Raw genomic sequence first — 16,833 nt, forward strand, 5'->3', positions numbered from 1 at the left:
CCCTCAACCTCAATAGCCGAGTTGAAATCCGATCTGAACTAACACACGCACACGAACACACACGCACATGGACACACACACACACATACACTCACACTACTATAGCCTTGAAGGTCTGGCAGGCCATTCCTCTAGTCTGGAAAATATCATTAGGCCTATACAATGGGTTGGTAGTGTAAGTGTTCTGTAAAGTTTCTTTTGAAAGCATGTTTTTAAATATCCCCCAGCCCTCCTCATCCACAATCAGCATAGAGCTCACACTGCACACCAAGTTGGACTTGCCCCCAGCTCCATCAAGTGGAAAATTACTTTGTGATGGGAATATTAACGTTCTTTTGCAAAGATGGGCTCACACCTCTGCTTGTGTGTTTTGGTTAAAAGTGTGTGACTGTGTGTAGGTGTGTGCAGGTGTCTGTGTGTGCAAAAGCAAGTGTGTGTGTGCATGTGTGCGCGTGCGTGTCTTATGAGGGCGTAGTACAATTGCAGTACAATTAGTCCCACTGCTCACAGAATGGACCTCATCACAGGTTTTACACAGCAGGAAAGGTCAGCTTCATTCACCCCTCCTAATCAAACAACCATTAGTATGCAATATGTAAATAAGACACCTAGCACTCACCATCCACTGATCCACTGACGCACACAGGCCACAGCCGCCTTGTCACTACAGGTGAAGGATCTTAATTTGATCACTGCTTTGTTGCTGAGAATTTTCCTGCACCGCAGGAAATGCAGATAAGCTTTGTGATTTACATGAATTCACTGAAAACCTGAATGAAAACATGGTTATGTTAACAGTATTAAACTTTTCATGTAGCAATACTTTTCAAGTTTGGCTAGATAATAGCCTAACCACCAATCAAGTAACATTATGGACTACACATTCAAATCCTGTTGCAACAGGATGATTTTGCTGCGACAATACTGGTCAAACTAAGATCTTACATCTGTACCCCCAAATTTTGACAGATTTAAGAGACATGCTTTTACGAAGCAAATTGGAGTGTAAATTGTGAGAGACAAAACACTACAGAAGGTAATTGCACACTCACCAACCACTGGATATGAAGCGAGAACAAAGACAGAGAGGAGGGAGGTATAAGTGGATCAGGTGTTTTTATCAGATGTTTTTATCATCAACAGTGAAGCTGAAGATAAGATCTTTGGTAAATACTGGTTCTTACTCATCAAGTAATCCATGCGTGTGTTCTCATCATCTGAGTCAGATGCTTGACCGGATTTGCAATAGAGCAGCCAGGTGTGCTATCATACGAGTGCATAATTGGCTCTGGCAAATGATATGCATTCAAATATCTGTTGTTCTGAGTCCACTGTGACTCTCTTCTCTCTGTACAGTCAGGTGTAATGACAGGCTATAATGACTGTGTCATTTGTGGAGATAGACAAAAGATGGGCACAGTGAGTGTGTGTGGGTGCTGTTACTATACAAAGCCCTGACCATCCTCAGTGGATTTCATAAAAATATATATTTTTAAACATTTAAAAAGTTATCTTTTTTAGATAAAACTATACTAAAAATAATCACAAGTCACCAAATAATTGATAAAAACACTATTTTGCAAAGAAGGTCTACAGTAGCCTCAACAGCACTCTGTAGGGTAGCACCGTGGTGCAGCCGGAGAACAGCTAGCATTCGTCCTCCTCGGGATACATTGACTTCAATACAAAACCTAGGAGGCTCATGGTTCTCACCCCCTTCCACAGACTTACACAGTAATTATGATCACTTCCGGAGGACGTCCTCCAAACTATCAGAGCTCCTCCAGCATGAACTGACATGTTGTACACCCAATCAAAGGATCAGAGAATTCATCTATTACTGAAAGCATAAGCTACAGCTAGCTAGCACTACTGTCCATAAAATGGGGTGAGTAGTTGACTCAAAGAGAGAGAAAGTCAATAGTTGAACAGTTTTGAACAAATTAATTTCTTCCAAAATGAAGGAGAAGCAAGAGAAAAATAGAGAGAGAGAGAGAGAGAGAGAGAGAGAGAGAGAGAGAGAGAGAGAGAGAGAGAGAGAGAGAGAGAGAGAGAGAGAGAGAGAGAGAGATTTTGTATATTTTTTTCACTTACTTAGCTAGCAATTGCAGGTAGCTAGTTCAGCCTACTGAAACACCCTGCTCAAATGGAGGGATGCTATGTTAGCTAGTTGGCTATGACTATCCAACACAACACTGGAACACTTCCAAGTCAAGGTAAGCTTCTGGTTTTACGAATTTATTGCCACCGAGGCCCGCCGGTGTAAGTGCTAAACGTAGCGGGTTTACTAATTGTAGCGGGTTTAGTAACGCGTTAGTTCTATTAGCAGAGGTCTGGACTCAAGTCACATGACTTGGACTCGAGTCAGACTCGAGTCACAAATATGATGATTTTAGACTCGACAAAATCAAAAAGGACTTGCAACTCGACTTTGACTTTAACACCAATGACTCGTCACTTAACTTGGACTTGAGCCGTTTGACTCGAACTGACTTGATACCCTCCCCAAGCCAAAATATATAAAAATGATGCTATTAAAAAAAATTGTGCAGCGGATCAACTCTTCATTTTACGGATTGCAGTTTGAATCGGACAGCAGCCAATGAAATTGTTCCAGGGTAGAAAAGGTTGCACGTGGCAGTGCAGAGTATCGTCGGCGGGTGAATTCAGACAGAGCCCTTGGAAAGATGCACCTAATCATTACACCTAAGATTGAGCTACAACTGGCTAGGCAGTTAGTAGCCTAAATCCTGTCTGATGTTACTGCTGTTCCTAAAACCATTGACATACGTTAGCCTACTGTAACCACACACAGAGAGGGTGTGTATGTGTGTTAAGGTTGGGCGATTGTGTACAAGTCAACATCGACCGTTTCCGCCCCATAGCGAACTTCAATGTTCGATCGCTATTGGGGGGGGGTGCAGTGAACGTTTTATATCTCCCAAAGATATATAGTTTTTTCACAGACATTCAGACCAGTGTTGAAATTGTAGGCCTACTTGAAGTTCAGTAGCAGTTGTTTTGAGGTACCTTTTAATAAATTATTGTAACTTTATGGCAGGATTGTTTTAGGTGTCTAGAGTATATCTGGAGAGAGAGAGAAAGAGAGAGAGAGAGAGCAGTATTTTGTTTTTGTTGTCATATATATATATTTTTAAAAGCATTCATGATTTGCGTAAACTTAATATAGAAACTATTACTCTTGTTAAAAATATGAAATGGTATTACATTTGGTGAAGAGCACATTATGACTTGTTTAGGACTCGAAACTCAAAGTTTATGACTTGACTCGGACTTGCCTGTCTTGACTCGGGACTTGACTTGGGACTTGAGTGCTAAGACTTACAGTGAGGGAAAAAACGTATTTGATCCCCTGCTGATTTTGTACATTTGCCCACTGACAAAGAAAATATCAGTCTGAAGGTTGAAGATGAAGGTTCGAGTTTCCAAATCAATTTATAACATTTTTGACATGAGTTTTTCTGGATTTTTTTGTTATTCTGTCTCTCACTGTTCAAATAAACCTACCATTGAAATTATAGACTGGTCATTTCTTTGTCAGTGGGCAAACTCAGCAGGGCATCAAATACTTTTTTCCCTCACTGTAATTGTGACTTGTAAAACAATGACTTGGTCCCACCTCTGTCTGTCAGTTAGTTCTATTTGCTAAAGTAACGAGTTACCATTTGTCACTGTCTGTCACCTCAAATTTGTCTCTCAACCTGTGTGCACCTACATTGTATACTTTCATTTATTGGCTAGATTGTAGCACCCTCATGATGGGTACAGAAAACATTTAAGATTGATGTAGTAGCCATAACCTATTGATGTTACATTGAGCTGGGTGAATGGAATATGAATGACAGTCATCCAATATGTTGTAATAGAAATAAGGCCATGCTCATGGAAACATTTTTGTCCTCCCTCATCTTAAACGGCACTTACCGCCACATTTTGCCTGTGCTAGGATTTTGCCTGCGTTTTTTTTTTATTCTGGAAAACTCCCCAGTCTTTAACGATTACAAGCATACCCATAACAAGATGCAGCCACCATTATGTTTGAGAATGGAGAGTGGCATCCGCCAAATCCAGATTCGTCCGTCGGACTGTCAGATGGTGAAGCATGATTCATCACTCCAGAGAACGTGTTTCCATTGCTCCAGAGTCCAATGGCGGTGAGCTTTACACCACTCCAGCCAACGCTTGGCATTGTGCATGGTGATCTTAGGCTTGTGTGCGGCTGCTCGGCCATGGAAACCCAATTCATGAAGCTCTCGACAAACACTTATTGTAGTGGCATTGCTTCCAGAGACAGTTTGGAACTCGGTAGTGTGTGTTGCAACTGAGGACAGATTATTTTTACGCGCTATGCGCTTCAGCACTCGCCGGTACCGTTCTGTGAGCTTGTTTGGCCTACCACTTTGCGGCTAAGCCGTTGTTGCTCCTAGACATATCCACTTCACAATAACAGCACTTACAGTTGACCAGGGCAGCTCTAGCAGGGCAGAAATTTGACAAACTGACTTGTTAGAAAGGTGGCATCCTACAATGGTGCCACCTTGAAAGTCACTGAGCTCTTCAGTAAGGCCATTCTACTGCCAATGTTTGTCTATGAAGATTGCATGGCTGTGTGCTCGATTTTATATGCCTGTCAGCAACAAGTGTGGCTGAAATAGCTGAACCCACTAATTTGAAGGGGTGTCCACATACTTTTGGCCATGTAGTGTATCACTGGGAAATTGATATTGTAACAATGTTACATTTTGATATTGTTTCTATATTCACTTGACACTGATACTTTTTTTTGCATATGAACCTTTGTGCTTTTTGTGTCATGTTCACATCAAACAACTACTTCACATAAGGTGCATATTCAAATCAAGATAATCATGTTGATCAAAGAAATATAAGTGTGTGAGCATGTGCAGAAGCATGTATCCGCGGAGTACCAAAAGTGCCGAAGTCAATTGCCATTCAAGTAGTTCACTCAGAAAGAGTCACATTCTCATTTCTCAAGGAATTGTAATTGTTCAGATTAGACTCTGGACATCATTGTTGAAGAGCTGTCTCAGGAAGCCAGTTTTATCTGCATTATCTGCATGCTCTGATGAGTGCAATAATAACTTCTATTACATTGGAGGAGTTATCCAAAATAGCCCAGCACCTTCTCAAATATGGATAGGCTATCACTATCTCAGACAGTTATACCTTTCCACACACACACACACACACACACACACACACACACACACACACACACACACACACACACACACACACACACACACACACACACACACACACACACACACACACACACACACACACACACACACACACACACACACACACACACAAACAAACACCCACCCATCTTTCCATCCCTGGTTTCCTGGAAGCCCAGAGCTATAATGTGTTTCTAGACAGAATCAGTGATACAGAATACAGAGGAACAGACACAGAGTCCCCTGAGGCGTAAAGGAGAGCACATACAAACAGACTCTCTCTCCCTCCCATCAAGCTGACCTGATCTGGATGTGATGCCTGTTAGATGTCCTGGTGGCACAATTAGACCTGTGTTTACTTTCGCATTAGCTCAAGTGTCAGCAGTCAGGGCCGTCATCATCAGAACACAGGAAAACACAGAGAACACTCTCTCTCTCTCTGCTGCTCTGACTTCACCCACTACTTTGTTTTGAGTGGGAGACAGTGAGACAGATAGAAGTGTGTGTCTGGGGAAGGGATATACCATTACCAGGGGCATGAACTAGACAAGAATGTTACAGTGTTGCACCAGATCCTTAAAGAGGTAAACAGCTGATGTTTCAAATATTTGTCTTTTAAATTGTAAATTTAGGATCGGTGGTGATAGAGGGACACCATAACATAAAGCCTTTCTGATGCATAATAAAGTCATAAAAAATAAACCTAATCTAGAACATCCCATTCCACCAATTCGTTAACATGACATAAACTAACATGGAAAACATGAAGTGATAATCTGCACCTTAAACCTATAATTTAAGAACACCATGAAGTTATAATCAATCAATCAAATTGTATGCACTGTATTTGTGCAAAATGTGTTTATAACAAACTGGTTAACGTGGTATATAATACCACATTATATATAATCTCTTATAACACACTGCAGACAAATATACTGTTTGCCGACTGGAGGTGTCCTGATGTTGTGTTCCACAGCCCTAGGATCAGACATATACAGTACATTCGGAAAGTATTCTTTCCTGGCTGGGCTACTCAAGGACATTCAGAGACTTGTCTCAAAGCCACTCCTGCGTTGTCTTGGCTGTGTGCTGAGGGTCATTGTCCTGTTGGAAGGTGAATCTTTGCCCCAGTCTGAGGTCCTGAGCGCTCTGGAGCAGGTTTTCATCAAGAATCTCTCTGTACTTTGCTCTGTTCATCTTTCCCTCGATCCTTACTAGTCTCCCAGTCCCTGCCACTGAAAAACATCCCTATAGCAGGATGCTGACACCATCATGCTTCACCATTGGGATGGTGCCAGGTTTCCTCCAGACGTGATGCTTGGCATTCAGGCCAAAGAGTTCAGTCTTGGTTTCATCAGACCAGAGAATCTTGTTTCTCATGGTCTGAGAGTCCTTTAGGTGCCTTTTGGCAAACTCCAAGCAGGCTGTCATGTGCCTTTTACTGAGGAGTGGCTCAGTCCATAAAGGACTGATTGGTGGAATGCTGCAGAGATGGTTGTTCTTCTAGTAGGTTCTCCCATCTCGACAGAGGAACTCTGGAGATCTGTCAGAGTGACCATCGGGTTCTTGGTCACCTCCCTGACCAAGGCCCTTCGCCCGATTGCTCAGTTTGGCCGGACGGCCAGCTCTAGGAGGAGTCTTGGTGGTTCCAAACTTCTTCCATTTAAGAATGATGGAGGTCACTGTGTTCTTGGGGACCCTCAATGCTGCAGAATGTTTTTGGTATTTTTCCCCAGATCTGTGCCTCAACAAAATCCTGTCTCGGAGCTCTACGAACAATTCCTTCGAACTCATGGCTTGGTTTTTGCTCTGACATGCACTGTCAACTGTGGAACCTTATATAGACAGGTGTGTGCCTTTCCAAGTCATGTCCAATCAATTGAATTTACCACAGGTGGACTCCAATCAAGTTGTAGAAACATCTCAAGAACGATCAATGGAAACAGGATGCACCTGAGCTAAATTTCGAGTCTCATAGCAAAGGGTCTGAATACTTATGTAAATAAGTTATTTCTGTTTTTTATTGTTAGTAAATTTGCAAAAATGTCTAAAAATCTGTCACGACTGCTCCCGCTCCCCCTCTCTGGCACTCGAGGTCACCAGGCTGCTCATCATTATGCACATCTCTCACCAGCGCTTCATTGGACTCACCTGGACTCCATCACATCATTGATTGCCTCCCCAATATCTGTCACTTCCTCAGTTTCATTCCTGTGTCTGCATTGATGTTGTTTTGTTTCTCTTGTCCAGACGCTGTTCTTGTTTAGTTTCATGTCTGTTTATTATTAAAACCTCACCCTGCACTTGCTTCCCGTCTCCCAGTGTCTGTAGTTACGGAACCATTACAACTTTGTTATAATGGGGTGTTGTGTGTATATTGATGAGTAAAACAAATAATTTAATCAATTTTAGAATAATGCTGTAACTTAACAAAATGTGAGAAAAGTGAATGGGTCTGAATACTTTCTGAATGCACTGTATATTAGAGCAGAGCTGGGAGGGATTGTTTTAAGTCATAACATGGATCATTAAGCTATTTGAAGTCCTGTGAGTGCCATCTGATGAAGATCAAAGGTTAGTGATTAATTTTAGCTGTATTTCTGGTTTTTGTGACGCCTCTCCTTGCTTGGAAAATGGCTGTGTGGTTTTTCTTGTCTCGGCGCTGTCCTAACATAATCTAATGTTATGCTTTCGCCGTAAAGCCTTTTTGAAATCGGACACTGTGGTTGGATTAACGAGAAGTGTATCTTTAAAATGGGATATAATAGTTGTATGTTTGAGAAATTTGAATTATGAGATTTTTGTTGTTTTAGGTTTGCCGCCCTGCTATTTCGCTGGCTGTTGAATAGTGTGTCCCGCGGGTGGCTAGCGTCCCACATACCCCAGAGAGGTTAAAACAAGTCAAACTATGTTTCTAAGTAATCCTCAGGTACCCTAAAATGTAATTAAACTATAATATTTCATACGGAAAGAAGTATGTTCAATAGAAAAATAGACTGATTTCCAACTGTGATCCCCAGTACCAAAACTCAAAATTCTTCCTCATTTTGGAAGAAACAAGCCTGAAACCTTGAACAAAGACTGTTGACATTTAGTGGAAGCCATAGGAATTGCAATCTGTGAGCTGGAATTGCAATGGACCCATAGCGTTCCATTGTAAGAGAATGGGATCTAAAAAAAAAAAAACATTCCTGTTGGTTTTTCTTTGGATTTTCTCCTACCATATCAATTATGTTATCGTCTCGTACATTATTTTAACATTTCTACAAACTTCAAAGTGCCTTCTATCCAATGGTACCAATTACATGCATATCCTGGCTTCTGGGCCTGAGTAACAGGCAGTTTACTTTCGACACGCAAGTAGCCACCATTTGCCTTGATGACAGCTTTGCACACTCTTGGCATTCTCTCAAGCAGCTTCATGAGGTAGTCACATGGAATGCATTTCAATTAACAGGTGTGCCTTGTTAAGAGTTAATTTGTGGAATTATTTTCCTTCTTAATGCATTTGAGCTAATCAGTTGTGTTGTGACCAGGTGGGGTGGTATACAGAAGATAGTGTCACGTATACTCCCTCTCCGGCCTCTAGGTCATCAGGCTGCTGATTATCCCACACACTTGTCACCATTGTCTCGCACACCTGCGCCTCTTGACACTCACCTGGACTCCATCACCTCCTTGATTATCTTCTGTATATGTCACTCCCCATGGTTCTTTCCTCAAGTGTTATTGACTCTGTTTTCATGTCGGTGCGTTGTTTGTGTTACGTGTTAATTGTTTCATTTATTTATTATAACACTCACTCCCTGAACTTGCTTCCCGACTCTCAGTGCACTCGTTACAGATAAGGTAGGGGGTATACAGAAGATAGCCCTATTTGGTAAAAGACCAAGTCCATATTATGGCACGAACAACTCAAATAAGCAAAGAGAAATGACAGTCCATCATTAGTTTAAGACATGAAGGTCAGTCAATCAGGAACATTTCAAGATCTTTGAAAGTTTTTAAAAGTGCAGTCCCAAAAACCATAAAACGCTATAATGAAACTGGCTCTCATGAGGACCACCAGGAAAGGAAGACCCAGAGTTCCATCTGCTGCAGAGAATAAGTTCATTAGAGTTATCAGCCTCAAATTGCAGTCCAAATAAATGCTTCACAGAGTTCAAGTAACAGACACATCTCAACATCAACTGTTCAGAGGAGACTTCGTGAATCAGGTCTTCATGGTCGATTTGCTGCAAAGAAACCACTACTAAAGGACACCAATAAGAAGAAGAGACTTGCTTGGGTCACAAAACACGAGCAATGGACATTAGCCGGTGGAAATCTGTCCTTTGGTCTGATGAGTCCAAATTTGAGATTTTTGGTTCCAACCTCTGTGTTTTTGTGAGACGCAGAGCAGGTGAACAGATGATCTCTGCATGTTTAGTTCCCACCGAGAAGTATGGAGGAGGAATTGTGATGGTGGGATGGTGCTTTGCTGGTGATACTGTCAGTGATTTATTAAGAATTCAAGCCTTACTTAACCAGCATATCTACCACAGCATTCTGCAGCGAAACACCATCCCATTTGGTTTGTGCTTAGTGGGACTATCATTTGTTTTTCAATAGGACAATGACCGAACACACTGCCAGGCTGTGTAATGGCTATTTGATCAAGAAGGAGAGTGATGGAGTGCTGCATCAGATGACCTTGCCTCCACAATCACCCAACCTCAACCCAATTGAGATGGTTTGGGATGAGTTGGACCGCAGAGTGAAGGAAAAGCAGCCAACAAGTGCTCAGCATATGTGGGAACTCCTTCAAGACTGTTGGAAAAGCATTCCAGTTGAAGCTATAGCTGTAGCTTTGCCACTTTCCACCGCAGATGCGGAAGGCCGACATAGGTGGATGTAGCAAATTGAGACGCAGCCCATGCAAAAAAACATACCTCTAGCTTAAACTGACGGATTTTGATGGGGATTTTTTTATTATGTTAATCAGATTGACGCACAGGTGCATCAATAGACTCTTAAGGATTTTAATGGCCTGTCTGAACGGCAGTAGCTTGGAGACCCACTCAGAGGTTCAGCCACAGAGGCGCAATAGGGGACTAGGGGCTGCAATTCATCTTCATTTTAATTGGGAACATTTTCAGTTTAGTTTGAAGCGCTGTTCCTCCACATTAATAAACCAGGACCCACAGCCCTTTCTCTCTATTTAATTAATGCAGTTCCAACTGATGTTGCAGAGCAGAGGGGGTGAAGAAAAGTACCACAACACAACAAAATTACCTGATAGGCTCCTGAGTTGCACAGTGGCACAGAGGCATCACTACAGACACCCTGGTTCGAATCTAGAGTATCACAACCAGCCATGATTGGGAGTCCCATAGGGCAGCACACAATTGGCCCATCGTCGTCCGGGTTTGGCCGGTGTAGGCTGTCATTGTAAATAAGAAGTTGTTCTTAACTGACTTGCCTAGTTTAAATAAAGGTTAAATAAATAGGCTTGGCTCCATATAAGGAGAATAGAAGAAACAAAGAAGGGGGTATTAGTAGATGGACAAGGTCTAGCAAGACCTTTTGGAAACGATTAGAAGAGAAGATTTTCTTTCTAAAGATGGTGTTTCAGTGTGGTTTTGTTCCTGCTCAGAGGAGGAACAATGGAGGAACAGCTGTGCCAGTAATTGGTTATTGACATACAGCCTGTCTTTTGCGTGGCTTGGACTCCTAGTCAACAAAAGACTGAGCTGCTTCTGGTTGATTATTGGTGCAGGGTATTCAGATGGATGTTCCTCCCACTCCCCCTTGCTCTCTGTCACTCTGCAGGCCAGCTCTGGTCTCGGTGAGGGGTAAGCCCCGGTAGAAAAGCTCAAGCCAGCTGGTGAATCCAAGGCTAGAGCACAGCGCTGATTCCATGCTGCCAAATTGATTCATTTTGGGTGTTGATAACAATTTTTAAATGTTCTTACATTCACTGAAAATGATTGAAAAAAGATATGTGGAAGAAAAACTTATTTGCTTCACTGTGGAAATGATCTCAAATGCTATTTTGTGGGGTTGAATGGAGAATATTTACAATATCTACAAATTGCAATTTTTCAGTCTAAGAATTGTATTTCTATCAATTAGCAAGAATAATATTTGAAAGGATATATCATTTTCTTGAAGATTATTGTTTATCAAGCTGATTGATGCTCTGTGTATCTGCTTTGAGAGACATTAATGAAGATGGGAGGCTTTGACTGTTTCTTATCAGCTTGTCCAGTCTACAGCAGCATACCCACAGAAATACACAGACAACCACAAGGCAGCAAACAGCCAGACCTCAAACAGCCAGAGCTATTACCTCTTCTCTCTACAACACATCACAAAGATACCTGTGTTCTAGAAGGGTGTTCTGTGCGGCTAGGGATGAAAAAGACGAGGGGAATCCTCACACAGGCCTTTCATCACTACACAGGGGAGCTAGGAAAAGGTTGTGTCATGTGTGTGTGCTTAGTTTTGGCTCCAAGAGGGATCAATCAATAGCAATGGTATTTCAGGAGAAGATGAATGTGCGTATGTGTGTGTGTCAGTGCGATGTTCACAAAAACAGATATATCTTCATGAGTTAGCTGTGTACATCCCACCTGCTATCAAATCCACCTTATTTATAAATCCCAGTCTAGCTTGCACTCATGCACCCCAAAAATCTGATGGGGCACAAAGTACGTTAGGATGGGTGGGTGGGTTGGTGAGCTAACCCCCCCCCCCAAAAGAAAACACCTGAAACAGCTTTTCCTGAAATCTAGAGCCATAGTCATTATACTTAATTCTATGTAAAGCAAATATGTTTATTTTTCTGCATATCTAAGCATACCTCTTGAGCTGTGTATATCCTCCTGACCGGTGTTTCGTTTTTTTTTTAAAGAAAATAAATATGTTTCTCTGCATCTTTGCTAAAATCTGGGTAAACGATTGAAAGGAATGTGAGTCTGATTCAGTACATTTAGTAATCGCTTGCTTTTCTAAAGTCTACCAATCTTGCCAGCAGGCATGCCACTTTAGACAGTTCAACAAGCTATAGCTACTCTAACTTGATTGAGAGCCTGAAATGGCTTCTTGGTAGCTAGTTATGAGGTTGGGAGATTGGGCTAGCTAAAGCTAACTTAATAATATTGCTAGGTGGCTCATAGTATTACAGAGAAACAACAACAACAAAAATACTGTTATATAATTTTTGTTCTTCTTTAAAAAAAAAAAAAAGACAAATCTGAGGGGGCACGTGCCCCAGTGCCCCCTATGGGCATGATGCCTCTGCTTGCACTACAGACATGAGGTTTCTGCTTGCACTGCAGCCATAGTAGACAAATCAATCTCCTTAAATGTCAGGCAGCCATGAATATGCCAAAATCATCTCATGTCAGTGGTACTTTTGGCAATGTATGAAAGATGAACTATTTATATGTGTGTGACGAAGCAGCTCTGCGCTGACATTGCACTGTGACTATTTCCCTTTTATTAAAACCCCCGGCCTACATGCACACCAGTGGAGGCTGGTGGGAGGAGCTATAGAAGGACGGACCCATTGCAATGGCTGCAGTGGAATACATGGAACGGAGTCAAACATGGTTTCCATGTATTTGATACGTTCCATTAATTCCATTCCAGCCATTAAAATGAGCCAGTCCTCCTATAGCTCCACCCACCAGCCTCCTCTGACGCACAAACACAAACACACACACACACACATTCACGTAATACCTTAATTTCTTCCGTCTTTTCCTTATCTTTAAGGTATTGCTGGTATCAAAGCCGAAACTTTTCTTTACACCTAATAACCTAGTAATCATTTCGGTAAACTTTTGACTACGGCTTAGTATGAAACAGAGCCGTAATGCTGAGGCGGCAGCGGCACTCACTACGCTCTTAAACTATTGATGGTTACTAGGCAGCGGCAGTTAACCATCCCCCTGGCAGTTCTAAACGTTGCGAGGCATGTCACTTCTCCCATCTTTTCACATAGCCCATCACTACGAATTACTGTGGGAATAAATATCACTGAGTTACGAAATTATTGGAATAAATTAGGCTGGTACAATTGAAGGCATGCATTACATTGTTGCTTACTAAAACTCCCAAAGTCATCCAATTGTTGAAGCAGCCTACCCGCATGTAGTCAGCTACATGATAATTTTAGCATTGTTTTGATTGGGTCAGGGCCATTGCGTTGCTTTCAGCTAAGTGTAGGGTCTCTTCTTGATAAATCAATGTCAGATTTTTGTTTTCACTGAATCTCCGTTTGGATATTGGTTAGGCTTCAGCAATAAGCCTGGGGGATTGTTAGCTAAATTGAGTTGAGTGCTGCTCATTATCATCTTGTCTAGTTGGCTCATTTATAAGAACATTTTGCCATCATGTTATGTAGTTTAACAAGTTGATTATTTTGCTTTTCACTCGCAGTCACTTAGAGCCTAGGCCTACTCCTGACCAAAAACCTGTGACTTCCCTTACAAAAAAGATTGCAGTTTTGAAACGGCAGTAATAGTGCAATAACTGCAGTCGAGTGTGGTATTTTGGACGCATGCAATTGTTGAATAACTCTAGTGTACTGCCGTCGAACTGCGGTTATACTGCACTCTAATGGCAGTTACACTGCAAAATTACTGCAGTAAAAAAACTGTTATTTTGGACGCAGTATTTGCAGCATACTGCACTTATACTGCAGTTATACTGCACTCTGACTGCAATCTTTTTTCGTAAGGGTTCACTGACTTGTCTCAATCAATGAGATTTTGTTTCACTGAACTCCTGAATAGGCTATTCTGAGTCCTGACTAGCCTTTCAAAGCACTTCATGGCTACAGACATGAGTGCTACGGGTCGGTAGTAATTTTGGCTGGTTACCTTAGTGTTCTTGGGTACAGGGACTATGGTGGTCTGCTTAAAACATGTTGGTATACAGACTCGGACAAGGAGAGGTTGAAAATGTCAGTGAAGACACTTGCCAGTTGGTCAGCGCATGCTCACAGTACATGTCCTGGTAATCCATCTGCCCCTGCAGCCTTGTGAATGTTGACCTGTTTAAAGGTCTTACTGACATCGGCTGCGGAGAGCGTGATCACGCGTTCTTCCGGAACAGCTGGTGCTCTCATGCATGTTTTAGTATTATTTGCCTCGAAGTGAGCATAGAAGTAGTTTAGCTCGTCTGGTAGGCTCGTGTCACTGGGAAGCTCTCGGCTGTGCTTCCCTTTGTAGTCTGTAATGGTTTGCAAGCCCTGTCACATCTGACGAGCGTCAGAGCCGGTGTAGTACGATTCGATCTTAGTCCTGTATTGACACTTTGGCTGTTTGATGGTTCGTCGGAGGGCATATTTATTTATTTATTTCACCTTTATTTAACCAGGTAGGCTAGTTGAGAATAAGTTCTCATTTACAACCGCGACCTGGCCAAGATAAAGCAAAGCAGTTCGATACATACAACAACACAGAGTTACACATGGAATAAACAAACATACAGTCAATAATACAGTAGAAAAAGTCTATATACAGTGTGTGCAAATGAGGTAGGATAAGGGAGGTAAGGCAATAAATAGGCCATGGTGGCGAAGTAATTACAATATAGCAATTAAACACTGGAATGGTAGATGTGCAGAAGATGAATGTGCAAGTAGAGATACTGGGGTGCAAAGGAGCAAGATAAATAAATAAATACAGTATGGGGATGAGGTAGTTGGATGGGCTATTTACAGATGGGCTATGTACAGGTGCAGTGATCTGTGAGCTGCTTTGACAGCTGGTGCTTAAAGTTAGTGAGGGAGATATGAGTCTCCAGCTTCAGTGATTTTTGCAGTTCGTTTCAGTCATTGGCAGCAGAGAACTGGAAGGAAAGGCGGCCAAAGGAAGAATTGGCTTTGGGGGTGACCAGTGAGATATACCTGCTGGAGCGCGTGCTACGGGTGGGTGCTGCTATGGTGACCAGTGAGCTGAGATAAGGCGGGGCTTTACCTAGCAGAGACTTGTAGATGACCTGGAGCCAGTGGGTTTGGCGGCGGATATGAAGCGAAGGCCAGCCAATGAGAGTGTACAGGTCGCAGTGCTGGGTAGTATATGGGGCTTTGGAGACAAAATGGATGGCACTGTGATAGACTCTATCCAATTTGTTGAGTAGAGTGTTGGAGGCAATTTTGTAAATGACATCGCTGAAGTCGAGGATCGGTAGGATGGTCAGTTTTACAAGGGTATGTTTGGCAGCATGAGTGAAGGATTCTTTGTTCCGAAATAGGAAGCCGATTGTAGATTTATTTTGGATTGGAGATGCTTAATGTGAGTCTGGAAAGAGAGTTTACAGTCTAACCAGACACCTAGGTATTTGTAGTTGTCCACATATTCTAAGACAGAACCGTCCAGAGTAGTGATGCTGGATGGGCGGGCAGGTGCGGGGAGCGATCGGTTGAAGAGCATGCATTTAGTTTTACTTGCATTTAAGAGCAGTTGGAGGCCACAGAAGGAGAGTTGTATGGCATTGAAGCTCCTCTGGAGGTTAGTTAACACAGTGTCCAAAGAAGGGCCAGAAGTATACAGAATGGTGTCGTCTGCGTAGAGGTGGATCAGAAAATCACCAGCACCAAGAGCGACATCATTGATGTATACAGAGAAGAGAGTCGGCCCGAGAATTGAACCCTGTGGCACCCCCATAGAGACTGCCAGAGGTCCGGACAACAGGCCCTCCGATCTGACACACACAACTCTATCAGAAAGTAGTTGGTGAACCAGGCGAGGCAATCATTTGAGAAAGTAAGGCTGTTGAGTCTGCCGATAAGAATGTTGTGATTGACAGAGTCGAAAGCCTTGGCCAGGTCGATAAATACGGCTGCACAGTAATGTCTCTTATCAATGGCGGTTATGATATAGTTTAGTGGGATTTCTTATAAGCTTCCGGGTTAGAGTCCATTTCCTTGAAAGCTCTAGCCTTTAGCTCAGTGCGAATGTTGCCTGTAATCCATTGCTTCTGGTTAGGGTATGTACGTACGGTCACTGTGGGGAAGATGTCATCAGTGCACTTATTGATGAAGCCAATGACTGATGTGGTGTACTCCTCTGCCATCAGAGGAATCCCGGAACATATTCCAGTCTGTGCTAGAAAAACAGTCCTGTGGCTTAGCATCTGCTTCATCTGACCACTTTTTTATTGATCGAGTCACTGGTGCTTCCTGCTTTAATTTTTGCTTGTAAGCAGGAATCAAAAGGATAGAATTATGATCAGATTTGCCAAATGGAGGGCGAGGGAGAGCTTTTTATGCGTCTCTGTGTGTGGAGTAAAGGTGGTCCAGAGTTTTTTTTCCCTCTGGTTTCACATTTAAAATGCTGATAGAAATTTGGTAAGACCGATTTATGTTTCCCTGAATTTAAGTCCCCGGCCACTAGGAGCGCCGCCTCTGAGTGAGCGTTTTTCTGTTTGCTTAAGGCAGAAAACAGCTCATTGAGTGCGGACTTAGTGCCGGCCTCAATCTGTGGTGGTACGTAGACAGCTACGAAAAATACAGATGAATACTCTCTAGGTAGATAGTGTGGTCTACAGCTTATCATGAGATACTCTACCTCAGGCAAGCAAAACCTTGAGACTTCCTTAGATATCGTGC

This window comes from Salmo salar, chromosome 23 (assembly GCF_965601325.2).
Source record: "Salmo salar chromosome 23, fSalSal1, whole genome shotgun sequence".
NCBI classification, from domain to species: domain Eukaryota; kingdom Metazoa; phylum Chordata; class Actinopteri; order Salmoniformes; family Salmonidae; genus Salmo; species Salmo salar.